Source organism: Eschrichtius robustus, chromosome 12 (assembly GCF_028021215.1).
Source record: "Eschrichtius robustus isolate mEscRob2 chromosome 12, mEscRob2.pri, whole genome shotgun sequence".
NCBI classification, from domain to species: domain Eukaryota; kingdom Metazoa; phylum Chordata; class Mammalia; order Artiodactyla; family Eschrichtiidae; genus Eschrichtius; species Eschrichtius robustus.
In genome coordinates, this window is record NC_090835.1 from 44,413,014 (window position 1) to 44,424,845 (window position 11,832).

Consider the following 11,832-nt stretch of genomic DNA (forward strand, 5'->3'; position numbering starts at 1 on the left):
GATCCTCCCTATAAGAAGGGTTGTGATCTTTCCAGTTAAAGAAGTCTGAGAAACTCAGCTGGCTGGTCATTTGCATTTAGCCCCCTATATGAGGCAATAGCAATGAAAACCGCCCTGCCCTGGGAGTGGCTCCTGGACCAAGCTGGGTGCCCTTTCGGGTCTTAGATGGTGATACCAGACCAAGTCCCCGTACTCCAGAAAATAACACAGGATTTTCTAATTGATCCTTATAAGGAGGGACAGTCCTGAGCCCCAATGTCGGGAATTGGGGCTGGATAGGAACGGAAGGTGGTGGAAGGGGTGGATATATTGGCATAGCGGCCAGAGTGGCTGGGACAGTGAGCTCACCTGGAGGAGTGAAGGTTTGAAGCAACATATCTTCACTCTCATTCCCTTCCTTTTCTTATTTTCCTTGATGTAATAGCACAAGTGCTTGCACAGAAAGTATTTCATCATTCTCCCCGACTTCCTCACAAAATAGCTAGAGTCATTCAAAAGCCACTGTAAAACCATAAATAGCAATTGATCACCTCTAACCATTAAAAGGATGCCTTTTTGCTTTGGTGTCAACCAACCTGGTGACAATGCAATTGAAAAGAAACTTGGTCACTGCATTGACGTACAACAATTTAAGATAATTACTAACATTATGACTGATATCATTTACCAGGATATACTAGCATTTTAGGAGTTCCATATAATTTCTAGGATATGTATATTAATAACATTTACCCACATGATACAATCTAAAAAGTGTTAGCACCACCTATTTGACACTGCTTATCACGTAATTTAACATACTAAATAAGCCTAATTAGTATTTCTCTCTTGAGGATGGAGAGAAAACAAATAATCTGAGGTGTTCCAGGGACCGTTTGGAAAACCTCAAAGTTAGCTAGAGGTCAAATGAACTTCATTTGGAATTCGATTTTTGGGAAGTTTGTCAAAATATAAAAAAGTTTAAACCAGTGGTAATAAAAGATCTTAATGGCAAATACAAATCACTTAAAGAAATTCACAATTACCAAAAGTGGTTCAACAATTACCAAAAGTGGTTCAATATTTTAAGACAACTTTGTCCTCTTAGAGAACCAGATTCAGGTTCTGCACCATTTGACCTTTAACATACATTTTCTTAATTAAATTCAATCTTATCTTAGCCAATCCTGACCATGCACAAAACCCTTTCAGTGTTCTTCCTCCACAAACCTTCCACAATTTTCTGTATCCATACTAATCTGTCCCTCACTTTCTTTTCCATTCAGAAACAACCAGCTCGAGGACAAAACCACCTTTTTCCCTTTAACAAAATATAGTTTCATTCCTCATACCTTCTTTGCTGAAAACACACATCCTACCTCTTTTGCATATTGAAATGTTTCCCTCATCATTTTACTCTCAGTGAAAACCAAGAAGCAAGTAATTGTGAACTGTTTATCATACCAGTATCTCCTGATTGACAAACTTATGCTTTAGTCTTCCTCCCTGCCCAGCAAATAATGTTTGAATATTTTATCCTATTTGAAATGACCCAGATAGTCAATGAATTCTCTTCATTGAAATTAGTTTGAAAATTTCAAGTTGTGAAAATCTGGAGAGACTATTTTACATAGACATTTCCAAAGCATAAGTATTCCTAGACAGTTTGCCTAAAACTCTTACCTCATTTACCTCTATTTTGTTTATTTAAAAGCTTTGTCATATTGTTATTTTTCTTGCTGACAAACTTTGTAACAGGAATAAGGTCTTATTTAACTTCTAGTAAACCTAGACACAATCAAAGTATTATACTTAATGTTGATTATTCAAAAGACATGTCTGTATTAATCATACCAACAAGCTTAAGCTAACTTTAATACCAGATATTAATGCAATACTGAATATTTCCTAGATCACGTGAATCCAAAAGTCTTTCTGGTCGGTCTCCTCCATATTTGAACATGAATATAAGCACTTAATTTCCTTCAAGCCAATCAAACAGAGCCCCCCCCCAACCCCAAATCAATTGTGGCAATGTCACACATCTACAACTCACGTACAAACTCAAACACAGGGACCTCTCAGTTCCCATTCCAAAATTTCAGCCATGAATCAGGTACAACAATATAAAATCCATCAGTTACAAAAGAGATTGGATTCAAATTGGGTTTCTGGCAGATGGGACAAATCAAGGTCACCTGTCTAGATGGCTAAACCCTTTTTACTAATATTTATGGAAAAGGCACTTCTATTTCTATTTGTAGCATTTAGTGATTTGGGGAACCAAGAGGAACCTTTCTCTTCTTCCTGGGAATGTCCCACTTTTAGCCAAGAACAGACAGCGTTTTTTGTTCCTTTCCTCCATCTGACATCAGTAAAAATTTTAAATATCAAAAAACTGATTTGGATGTAAATGGAGAAACAGTACCAAACAAAATGAAACGACAAAACCCAAAGGATAAACAGAAAATCCTAAATGAACCCTCAGGTTTGGTCTTTGGGTTTTACATATACCAAGGACACAGGAGGCCATAAACGACGGAATTAACACAGCAAGGGTAGCAGTACATGGTGCAAAGGGTCCCAAGGTAACCCTGCCTAAACCCCTTGTGGAGATCCTAACAGATACTCTGGCAACACACGGTTACAATAAAATATCATCTTCCACTCACCCATGGGTTCATGGCTGTAATCAGATCACTTACCCAAAATGTGCCGCACAGCACTTCAGGGATAGTTGAAACATTCCCCATTTTTAAAGACAGAAGTTCAAGACAAACAAAACACAAACTGCACACACAAATGCTAGCATCCAAACAAACAAACAAACCGGTTCACAAATTGGGTAAAAGTCCAACAACTCTTTCCTCTCTCCAACAGGGCACCCCAAACAAACTGACTTATTCTGGGGAAAAAGCCTCAAACAGAGAAGAAATGTAACTATCTCCAACAGGGTACCTCAAACAAGTTGGCTTATTCCGGAGAAAAAGCCCCAAATGGAAGGGAGATAAAATTCCCAGCTGTACACAGGGGAGCGACTTACCCTACAGTATCGAGCCCATCAGTTCCCAAATGTCGATTCCTTGCTCCAACTGCCAAGCGCTGGGGCAGCTGGTGCTGCTTTGGCGAATTTTGAAGGGTAGATCCTCAGGACAAGTGATCCCGGCAGCTGTTAGGGCCTTATCTGAAAATTTCCCAACCAGGGCCAGCTAGCCATGAGTAGCAAGGCTCCTGGCTGGCTGGCTGGCTGGCTGGCCAACATTTGTTTCCAAGTCCAAGCTCCTACTGCTTGCCGCAGGACACGCCAATAAATCGAGAGACGAGTTGCTGGGGCAAGGAATGGCGACTTTGGTAGGGAAGCCAACAGACAGAGAAGATGGTGGACTTGTGTCCCCAAGAAACATCTTGCCTGAGTTGGAACTCAGGCTTCTTTTAACTAAAAGGAGAGAGAGTCAAGTCAAATGTTTCCTGGTTCCCGTCAGCCTCCGGTGGGGATGTATTACTTTCCTCCTCTCTGCAGTCATTCACAGGTGGGCCTGGTCAGGATGATTCCTGTGAGCTAAACAAGGGTATTTTAGCTTAATGCTTGTTACCTACCTGGGAGACAGGGTTCCCAGAGATGGGCCAGAATGTTTAATTTAAGCTTATAGGCAACATCCCTTTACTGATTAACTTGTATAGAATACAAAGGTTTTTCCCTATTACACAGGGACTAGGGCAAGGAAAGACACTGCAACAACTGTGGATGAGGAAAGAGAACTGTTAAAATGTGTCCAGTGGAACAGAGGGACTTATAAGTTGGAGATTCTCATCCTGCACTCCCAAAGATCCCCAGCAATTACCAGGACTCACTATTTCCAAAAGATTCTCCAGATGATTCTGATGCAGGGGGGGCTATGTAAAAGTTTTTTGGGGAAACATTTCTTTAAAAACCCTAATGGGGTTCCCTGCAGGCTTGTTGTCTAGAGTGACAGAATCAGGAAAAGAGATGGGAGTGGGGAGGGGTGGAGAGAACAAAGGGATTTGAGTAGCATATAAGTCATCTGTTGCTATATAACAATCTATCTCAAATCAACAACACTTATTTAGCTTGAGTCCACTGGGCGATTCTTTTCACCTGCGCTAGGCTCAGCCAAGCTGCGATGGATTTACTCACATGTCTGGGGTCAGGTGGCCGATGGGCTGGATGATTCAAGACGGCCTCTCTCTCAGCTGGGTCTTTGGGGGTCCTGGGCCATGTCATCTAGCAGAATAGTCAGGGTTTGCGCACATGGAGGCAGATTCCAGGAGTAACAAGAGATTTTCAAGTTTCCTCTTGCCTCACCTTTGATATCTTCTTCTTGGCCAAAACAAGTCACCTGTCCAAGCCCAGCCTCCGGAGGTGAGGGTTCCCCAAGATTGTGGATATAGGAAGGCATGAGCAAACACAGGGGCCGAAGTCTACCCCATGGAGGAATGAGAAGACACAAAAGACAACTAATTATAAAATAAAAATAAATAGGAGATTCCTGAGATTGAGTGGGGCAGGTGATCTCGACCCTAACTTCAGAAGGAAAGAGTACCGGCCAAGGCATCTGGAGCCCAGCTCCACTGGAGTGAGGGTTTGGAGGAAGAGCTATGGGAGCCTAAAGTCAGGGAAGCTCCCTCCCCCAGTCCTCCACAGCCTCTAAAACTGGAGCCTGCACTCAAACAGGTCTGAAAGAGCCACAGTAAGACGGGGAACTGGGTCCAGTCCAGGATCCCTCACTGCTCCCGCGGGCGCAGGGCTGAGGCAGCTGGGGCTTCTGGGCTCTCAGCAGGTGCGGCCCCGAACCTGGGAGCCAGCTGAACCCCCTGCGGGCCCGACTCTCCCGGGGACAGTCCAGGGGCCTCGGCCTCCTCCGCACACCAGACCTGCCCCTCGCCGGCGGCCGCTGCCCGCAGCCGGCCTGGAGGATGCTCAGGAGCGCCCTGGCTCTTGCTCATCTCCTGGTCTCGGTCTTTCCGCGGCTGGCGGGCGGGCGGACTCCCTGTCGGATTCCCTCACTCCAGGTCCTGGTCTGACAGGGCGCCTACTCCTTGGCCTCCTGATTCCGTTTGCCTCAGCTCTCTACCCTGGACACAGGCGTGACCTCTCTCAGCAACTATCTGCGACTCCAAGGGCCTCAGCCAATCCCTAACTGTCCCAGCCAATCAACAAGGGCCCCAGCCAAACAACAAGGGCCCCACCAACCCCCCACCACGGCCCTACCCAATCAACAACGGCCCCAGCCAATCAACAACAGCTCTAGCCAATCCCCAACGGCCCCAGCCAATCAACAACAGCTCTAGCCAATCCCCAGCGGCCCCAGCCAATCCCCAACGGCCCCAACCAAACCCCAAGGCCTGCATCCGGCCCCCAGCGACTCTCAACGACCCTGGATCTTAACCTCCTTTTCTGGCGGGGTGGGTGTTGATGCTGGGTGGGCTCCTTAGAGGAGGCAGTGTTTAGGGGGCTGGAAGCTGACAAGTGAAGACGGTCTTCAGGGTGTCGTGTTGTAAACTAAGGATAAGGACGGCGTGATATCCTGGAGGGGTGCCTGGAGAAGGTCGTGACTTTGGAAACCTTTCTGGTCACTAGTGTGCGGCTGGACCTTAGAAGCAGAGGAGCGGGTGAAGAGAGACACCAATGGGTAGGAAAGTAGAGGCTAGATCCTGAGGCCTCCATGTCCGGAAAGAAGAGGGCTGAGGGGTGCCATCAGATGTGTGATGTAGAAGGAAGTTCTGGGAACAGTGAGGGCAATGGACAAAGTTCTCGGGCAAGTCTGCGACAGGAAGCTGGCCAGGAGATTGTGTGGGTGACCTAGGTAGAGGGGAGCACGACGTGGGCTAGGGATGGCCCTTACGGTGCAGAATGGCCAACTTTTTTTTTTTAAGCTATAAACAAGAAGTATGAATGTATGTCACAGACCAATCATTCTGATGGGGGTGGGGCTGGGAGGACATCCAGCCAAGGGTGAAGATGGCTGAGTTTAGTAGCTGGCTTATCCCCTGCCCTTAACTGAGATGGTGAGGCAGGGGTAAAGGAAGTCAGGGGTATGCTGGAGAGAAAGGGGTGTGTACAGTTCAATTTGAGAGATGCTTCATTTGTAAGCAGAGATACCCTGGGCTCACCCAAGATTCACAGGGAGAGGTCCAGTGTGTGGACAGGGCATCAGAAATGGGCTGGATTCATCAACATAAATGTGGAGCCACGGAACTGGATGAGATCTGAGAGAGGTGAGCTCAGAAATTGGTGGACAGCCCCATCCCAGGGCCAGGTAGAGGGAGAGAAACTTCGTCGGAGTCTGAGGAGGTCAGGGGAGAGAAAATGAAGAAAATCCTAAGTAAAGTTGTCTTAAAGGCTGATGAAAAAACCACCAATTTTGGAACAAACATTTGGCAACACTCATGGAAACTGAAATGTGATCCCACTTTTCCGTATCTACCAGGAAGTAGGAGGCACGTAACAGCAGAGGTGGAGGGGAGGGCAGCAGTCTACTCCCACCGGCAACAGGAGTGCGTGGTGCAGACTTTAAAAAGTCACCTCACTTAAAGCCTTTCCGCTAATTATCATGATGAGAAAGAAATTCTAGAAGTCCTTGATAAACTACTTCTCTCCACTGTAGCCAACTGCTGCCATACACCCCTCCAGCTTGGCCTGGCACTGGGTACCAGCATTATTGCAGCATCGTTTATAATAGAGGAACTTGGGGGAAAACCTTCATGTCCATCCATAGGGGAAAGGCAGAATCATAGATGATATCTACATGTGATGACACAGGACATCCAGCAGTTAAAAGGAATTCACATACCTGTACATCTGAATAGATCCTAAAAACACTGCTGAAAAAGCCAAAAGTGCACGAATATATTAATGTTGACCCCTACTAAGAGGCAGTACCTAACATGTATTAAGGAATAAACATACGAATCTGAATGTGTAATGAAAGGACTGGAGATCCGCCACGTAGCAGTTACTACTGAGAAGGACTTGAGGACTCTGGGGTTGGGAGTGGTATTAAAGAGGACTTGAACTTGGAGTTAAAAATAAAAGAAAAAAGAAAAATGTAAGTTACTGGTATAATTAAAAGTGATACAACTGAAAGTCAACAATTTTTTTCTAAGTACTTATGATGAATAATGGCCTAAGCCTCTTACTCCACTGTTTAGAAGTTTAGATCCCTGTTTGATCCTCCCTTGTGTTTTCCTTTACCTTTATCTTGTGGATAATTGCAAATTCATACCAATCAGGTATTGTGAACAGCAAGCAGAAATGATAAGTTCTGAAATATTTGAAAGCTGGGACTCATTGCACCAAAAAAAATCCATAACAGTATTTTTTATGCTTATTAAATGAGGGTGGATATATTTTAGATAGTCTGCTAATTTCTGGACAGTTGGATTTTGTAATTATTTTTGTTAACATAATAAAGACCTTTTGGTTCTGGCATGACTAAATGCGCTAGTTAGGATTTTGCTCTGAGTTTTGCAGGCTGGAATTTGGATTGTATAATCAAAGGCAGGTTTTTCATCTGAAAGCATGTTGAAATGCTTTGGCTAATAAAGATATCCCTCAATAGGATGGGCTGCATTTTCTTTATCCCGTAACTCAGTATTCTTTACAAGGTTCTCCAGCAAAGCAACCCCTCCCCTTTAGCCGGGGAGGAAAAGAGGAGCCCGCACTCTCTCACAGGGTCTGGGAAAGTAGCCCAAATAAAGAAGAATAGTATTTCTTTAAAAGCTCTTGTTTCTTTTTAAAAATATGAAAATTTACTCCATAATACTTCTGAGTAAAATTGACACTGCATGCAAATGCATCATTTTATTCCTGAAATCCCAAATACCCCTGGGGCCCTCTTATGCTCCACCACAATAAACACAGCACGAACATATTCTGGAAACTGTGTGTAGAATCCTAATATTGTTTGAGAATTTACAAAACATAGCTTAAACATCTTATTTAAAATCAGGGATAGGAGAAACTTTCTTTTTATGTAACTTCATCTTAAACAATACTAAATAGAGGAGAATTTCAATGTTTTTTTCCCCCAGATTCACTGAATTTGCAGAAAAGATTAGCGGGTGAATTTGAAACAGAAGCAAAATCCTGTGACAATTCGTATTTTTGAAATAACAAATAAACTACCGGCTGAGTTCTTTCCTACAACGCCAATTTGGATTACTGAATATCAACAACAATCACTAATGAATTATCATGTTAGCTATGGAATTACTATTAACTTGTTAGGTGTGATAATAGCATTGTGGTCAGTTTAAAAAGTCATAATTTGTTGGAGATACATACAGTACATAGTGCAGATTTGTGGGTGAAATAATATGATGGCTGAGATTTGATTTTAAAACTTCTGACCCACCCCCAGCAAAAAAAAAGGGTATGTGGGTGGGGGAGAGGGTGAGTGAGGATTAGGTATAAATGAAACAAGAAAGGCAAATGTCGATAGTTACTGAAACTAGGTAAAAAAATACGAAAATTCCCCTCCTAATCTTGTGTACATTTAAAATTCTTCATCATAAAGACAAACTACCAAGTTATGTTGAACACTGTCATTCACTAAAATTTCCTAAGGAAAAAAATAGAATTAACCAATATCAAGTATTTAAATAAAAATACTGACCATAAAATACAGCCTGCACAGTGGGTTTCCTGAAATATTCTGTTTTCAACCAAAGTATTTGTGGGATCTTGGTTTTCGGCCTTGTGGGTGTTTTTTAAAATCAACCACTGCAATTAAATAATATTCAAAATGGTAATAATTTGTGAAGAGATTAGAATCCCATGTCATAAAATGATTATGATTGTGACTTGCTGGGCTCAAATCTGTACAAAGGCTGATGGCACTTGTAATTAGAATGCAAAATCACACTTCGTATGATTAACAAAGACACTGCAGATGCAGAGAGATGCAACAAGTTCCTTATTTGCAAGCCTGGATACCCGGCCTTTCAGTGTTCAGTTCTTCCAATCACTGGTTCCAGGAGACCAAGTCTATAGCCTCACATGTGAGGACTTAACTGCTTTACTTGTATCACTGGAATTGGATATGCACTTATTTGTAATCTCCAAATGGTCAAGCATAAAGTTATTTTCCTTTAATAATCAAAATGAATGTTACATATTTACATACATACGTTATATATTTACATATATACTATACAATTTAGTATATACTGTACGTATAATCTGTTCATATTATTTTTAAAAAGAGAGTATTTCTTGACGCTAATAAACTAAAACTGAGTGGCCGGGTAGCACTTTCATAGGGAGATGTCCTGAGTTTCAGCAACTGTTAATGGACTTGCTAAAGCAGAAGCTGCTAGTAGGAACGAGGCATCTGATTTGGCAGCAAACACATGGCTAAATCATGCCAGACTTCAGGATGACCTGGGGCTAGGTTAGGGCTCCGGATGGGGAAATCTGACTTCCCATACAAGGTAGATACAGACCCCAAGTTCGATGAGGCCCCCCATTATATGAACAAAAAAAGGGCAAGGCTCACAGGAAGACTGTCCTGTGGTCTAGCCTTAGATTGGGTCCCACCAGGAGCAGACCCAGGGACAAGGAGTCTAGTACAAGTAAGTTATTGGGGAGGTGATGGCAGGGGGCCCCCACAAGTAGGGGAGCGGGGAAGGGAGACGGAGCTGGGCGCCTCACTGAGCAGGCAACTGGGGCTGCAGCCACTGGGAACTGAGAGGCAGCGCAGAACACAAGTATCTCAGCGGAAGGGTGGTGGCGCGGGGGATTAACAAGTTTCTCGGTTTAACGATAACTGTGATTTGCTGAAACTTCAAAGACAAGTTTTCAGTGCTCCATTCTTTGAATATTTTACTTAAGGAGTTCTAATCATTTTGAACAAAACGCAACCAAAATTTAAAGTAATTCATTTACGGAAGTGAGTAGGGACACAGTTTGATTTATAAAGTAGTTTTTCAAAGGCTCAAACTTTTCTAAAATCTGATGATTAGCAGCAAATTTCAAATGAAAAATGAGCAAACTTAAAAGGGCCGTCATTTGATCTTCACAGAATGCTCTGTAAATGCACGTCCTGTAGCTGCACCTGTTGAACTGCCATTCTAGGACGCAGTCTTCTTAAAATACTTACTTTTGAAGTGGACACTGATGCTTTGTCAGCGGATTTCTCTCTTTGGGGGGTGTGAGAAGATCACCAACATCACCACAGAGCCTACAGTGGTATGTAAATTCTTATATACATTTTGTGCAAGTTACAGATTCATCACCACCTTTCTGGAGAAACTGAGATTCAGTGCTTAGTTTTCTATTAAACCTTGGCTTTCATTTGTTTGAGCTCTTTGTTATCAAAAACTTTATTGCAAAATGCAAAAAACATTGCCAAATAGTTAAATAGTTGCATATTTATATCATACAAAGAAATCTAAAAACCACTGTAGCAAAAGCCATCAGACTGCTCTTTGTCACTGTGCTTCTGGCTGGTACTCAAGTCTCCCGCAGGGGCAGCAGCTTGGAGTACTTCTCTCACCATCTGAGATAAGTAGGCATTGACTGTCCCCAGGTCCTCGAGTCCCAGCTCACTATACTTTTAGCAAGTGTCCTGATGCTGTTCTTGAAAGGGAGGCATTAGTTAAGCTGCTGTTTCTGGAAAGAGTAGAGAAAAGAGAGATAGTTACTGGGGTCATCTTTCAGACTTAGGCACGTCTAAGTGAGAGTTCCTTTCACTGCACGCGTGTCTCACACACCAGCAGGAGAGATCATGGCAGAATCGGATGTACACAGTGGAGGCCTACCAAACTCGTCCGGGCTTATTCCAGTGTATGATTAAAAATAATACTTTGTTACAAAATAAAAATTTCAGACACATGATAAACCAGAAGGGACACAGGGAAAGGAGACACAAACTACTCCTGCCCAGGCCCGTGGGGATGTTTGCTCACCTGTCAGGCATGTCACCCAGCTACAGCTGCTTGTGAGCCTTGGTGGAGTGAGGAAGGTGCTTTGGCTAACATCTCACCATTTCTGCCAGGCTGCAATCTAGAAAAATCCCATTCCCAAGCCAGTAATAATAAGTACTCCTTATTCCATACATTTTATCACCATCCTTCTGGCAGTGATGACTTTCTGCTGTTTCTGCTGACTTGGCCTGGCCACATCCCGTGTATATAGCCAGGCAGATACAACCTATTATAGCCATGTTCCCAAGATAAATGATAACTGGTCCTCAAGTAAGAGGGCTTGCCAGCACCTCTTAAGACAGACATTTGATAAAAAGGACATTTGATTCTTTTCAGGGGTGAAATATTTTAGAAGAAAGAAAATGACACTGTCCCAGAACTTTCAAAGATATCACAGGCGCATTTGGTCTGTGGACTTTGTCACACACAGTTCATCGTATATTCAGCTGGTAATTGGAGTGACCAACCGTATCAGCTAATTGGCTTTATCCAAAGGAAAAATAAAATCTCCTGTATCTTTATGAGAGGAGGTTGGGGCGCCATCTTCCTTGGTGATGATATTTCAAGAGTCAGCTCCCAGGTCCCCGAGGAAGACACTCCTGGGCTGGAAAGCTGGCAAGAGGCTTAGTGAGCTTTTAAAAGGATTTATATACATTTTGAAGAGACAGAGAAAGAATGTATATTTACACATTTTCTAAAGTAAATGCTCTAAGAAGAAGGGGTGGGGAGAGTCCTTTATTTTCAACAAGTAGAATTAAGTCTCTTAAAAAATCTGGGACTTCCCTGGCAGTCCAGTGGTTAAGACTCCATGCTTCCACTGCAGGGGGTGCTGGTTTGATCCCTGGTTGGGGAACTAAGATCCCACATGCCACAACGAGGCAAAAAAAAAAAAAAAGTCTTTCTTAT